Source organism: Hydra vulgaris, chromosome 07, assembly GCF_038396675.1.
Source record: "Hydra vulgaris chromosome 07, alternate assembly HydraT2T_AEP".
NCBI classification, from domain to species: domain Eukaryota; kingdom Metazoa; phylum Cnidaria; class Hydrozoa; order Anthoathecata; family Hydridae; genus Hydra; species Hydra vulgaris.
Window position 1 is genome coordinate 22,827,736 of NC_088926.1, and position 3,646 is coordinate 22,831,381.

Below are 3,646 nucleotides of genomic sequence, written 5' to 3' on the forward strand. Positions count from 1 at the left end.
ATAAGATTTCTTTAGTAAAACAAAGATTATTATTTAACACTTTCAAAATGGTTGAAAATTTACATATATGCCACGATGACTCTTCTTTAAAAAGTTTACTCAAGTCAGCAAACAGGTAATATAGCTCTAGCAAATATAAATATATGTATGTATGTATGTATAGTTTATATATATATATATGTACAAAGTAGAGTGTTCTATGCTCTTATAAGAACAAGGCAATAATAAGTTGTTATATACTAGCAAAATAGGTCCCATATAATGCATTGTTGTAACTATATATTTTATATCTGTTAAACTTTTAATGTAACAACTTTTTGTATCAACAAACAAAACGTACAGCATATCAATAGAATGAACAAAAAAATCTACAACAAATTTTAAACATAAAAATGTGATATATTTTAAATAGTTAAATGTATATAATTATATGAGTTTTAACAACAGCAAAATTATTAAAAGTACTATAACAATTTGAATCGCAACATTGTAACAATATTTATATAGCTTTAGTAAATGGTACGATGATCAACAATATTTCATTTCGACTTTTAGAAAATGATTAACACTAATGAATTCTTAAATTTAATAACCAACATAGGAATTCTAGCTAAAAACAGAATAAGGTCCATATAATGTAATATAAAAATTAAGTAAATGTGAATTGGTTGCAGTTTCTTAATGAATGTTGTAAAATTTGAGTGGATATTTAAACAAACATAGCTATGTTTTGTAACAAACATATTTCGTTTAATCAAAAATTTTTTTTAATAAAAGTTTAGTTATTTATTGTATCTTATTAATTTATATATTGTATATTTATATATTATAATTTACTGATTATATTTCTTACATTAGAATTTATTTATTATATTATATATTAAACATCTTGACATTTTATATATTATATAGTTGTTTATTATATTTTAATATATTTATTATACATATTTATTATCTTTGATGATTTATATTTTATACACTATCAATTTATATTACATATTTTTTAGTACTGACAAAAAGGGCTGTGATAATTCTAAATGTACTTTTTAATGCGTTTTCAAATATAGAATCAAAGTAGAAAATTTTTGTTTATGATGTAGCAGGAAACATAAATTATACAATGCTAAATTTAATTTTTAAATAAAACAAAAAAAATATAATAATAATATATATAACAAATAATTGTAATAAAATGTTTTAATTTTTTTAACTTTAAATATATACTAATTTTTGCCTATTTTCATTTATACGTATTCAACCTTTCGAATTAGAATATTTTAGAATAATTTGTCAACCTCAATTTTTAAGAGGTTGGCATCAGGTTGCCAAAAAAAATTTGATACAAAACACTTTGAGATTAGCAATTAGATCAGCATTTCCGAATGCTGATCTAATTGCTGATCTCAAATGTATTTAAAATTTATTCTACGAAATAGAGTGCTTTAAAATGTATTCTACAAAATAGAGTGCTCAATGTTCTTAAAAGAACAGAGCAATTATAAATTAGTAGAAAATCACTTAACAAACATTCTTCTCAGTTAACACTGTTAACTTCATTGTATATATATGTGTGTGTGTATATATATATATATATATATATATATATATATATATATATATATATATATACACCCACACATATGTATATATATACACACACATATATATATCAGTTCAACGTGATGAAATTCAGCACACTTTAGTTATTAATTACTCAAAAACTACTTTAAAGGGATCCCAAACCTCTGAGACATCTTGTTTTCATATTAAAGAGAATGATAAAAAAAATGTTTGGGCTAAATTTTTTTGATTAAAACAAAAGAATAAATGAATACCAAGAAAAGATAACTTTTTATTTTAGTCGAAGCTCGTCTTCTCCGTTTTATTGTAGGCCTCAAAGTCAGCATAATTTATGCCGCAATCTACAGAATTAATAATTTATTCAAGCGCGTTTTAGTCCTAAGAGTTTTAGTAAATGATGTCATTGATTTTTTGTTTGTTTGCGCAAGAGATTGGTTATGTAAACAAACAAAAGTCAATGACATCATGTACTTAAACTCTTCGGAATAAAAAACGCATTTGAATAAATTATCAAGTCTGTAGATTGTGGCGTATATTATGCTGACTTTTAGGCCTACAATAAAACGAAGAAGGCAAGCTTCAACTAAAATAAAAAACTAAAATTTTTCTTGGTATCGATTTATTCTTTTATTTTAATCAAAAAACTTTAGCCTAATATTTTTTTTTATCATTCCCTTTAGATATGAACAGAACGTCTTGGAGGTTTGGGATCCTTTTAACAAATTATTTCAATTTTTTTGCACTCAGAAACTAATGTGTTGCTTGTTGGTTCTAAAATTAATAAGTATTGTTTATCATTTATATTTGATTAAAATGAGTAAATAAATATTAAGTTGAAAAAAAGTTTCAATAATTTTTTTTTTTAAATTCCTCTTTCTCACAACTTGATATTTCAAAATTGACTGATGATTCTTGATCCTCAGTTAGATTTACTTTGCAACAATATAAACAGACTCGATACTCTTAAAAGAGATGTTGGTAGTGGAAAATTCTAATGCAGCCAAGCTTTGATAGGAAAAGTACTTAGTTCACAAGAATATAAAGCATATTGTAAAAAAACTCCTTAATGATCTATTGATGGAATAATTAAAGCGATTTGTTGTCAAATGTCAAACGGCATTTCTTTAAGTATTTATTTGAAAAAAAAACAAAATAGCATCAAATTTGTACTAGAAAATGTTCCAAATTATCCTAAGCATCCAATTATTGAAAGTTACTGTTCAATTATAAATATCTTGAAAAAGCAAAATATTCAAAAAAAGTAACTCAAAGCAAGATCCAGCAGATGATATCAAGTACTTGAAAAATATTCATTGAAATAAGTAAATTATTATATTACCTTCATTGTTTTGAAAAATTGTAAAAATCTTATAAGTAGTTTTTGAGAAAAATCTCTTAGGTAGTTTTTTTCTATAAAACCAAAATAATAAAACATTTTTGATTTTAAGATTTTTAAGACTAATGAATAAAGGAATGGGTGTGAAAGAAAAATCACAGTTACGGCCATATAATTTAATGTTTATTATGCAAGTGTCTTCTTTGTTTTACAATATTGTAATTTTATTTAGCCAAGTGGTTGTAATACATTTTGAAGCTGAATGGGCCGCTGAATGTAAGCAAATGAATGATGTTTTTTTTCAACTTGCTGAAGATTTTCAACATGCACTGTTTATAAGAGTGAGTTTTTTTTGTTTGTGTGTGTGTTTATATTTAAATTTTGCGTCATCAATCTTTTTGATATCAATAAATTTAAAGAATATTTTAGAATTTAGAGCAATTCAAAATACAATGATACTTTTAAATTAATCTGTTATGATTACTTCTTTACTGTTGTTTGCCCATTAAAATTTTTTTTTAATATCCAGGTCTAGTTTTTTTTGAATGTTTAATATTTTTAAAGTTATTAGACAAAGTTATAAATCTTATTGGAAAGTCACATGTAACATTTTCTCATATGAGGCTATATTATTTTTTTATTTTAATTTTTACTGATAAATTTTTGTTTGTTTTAAGTAAAATCATAAAAAAGTTTTATTTGCTATAATATTAAGCATCTTTAGAAACA

The 3,646-nt window shown here is 23.4% G+C and overlaps 1 long non-coding RNA gene across 1 annotated transcript; it reads left to right on the forward strand.

The window, feature by feature from the left end:
• LOC136082131 (uncharacterized) lies at positions 1–3,258 on the forward strand. Its single transcript, XR_010639415.1, has 2 exons — positions 1–115; positions 3,150–3,258. It is a non-coding gene; the product is annotated as an uncharacterized LOC136082131 (long non-coding RNA).
• The last annotated feature ends 388 nt before the right edge of the window (positions 3,259–3,646 follow it).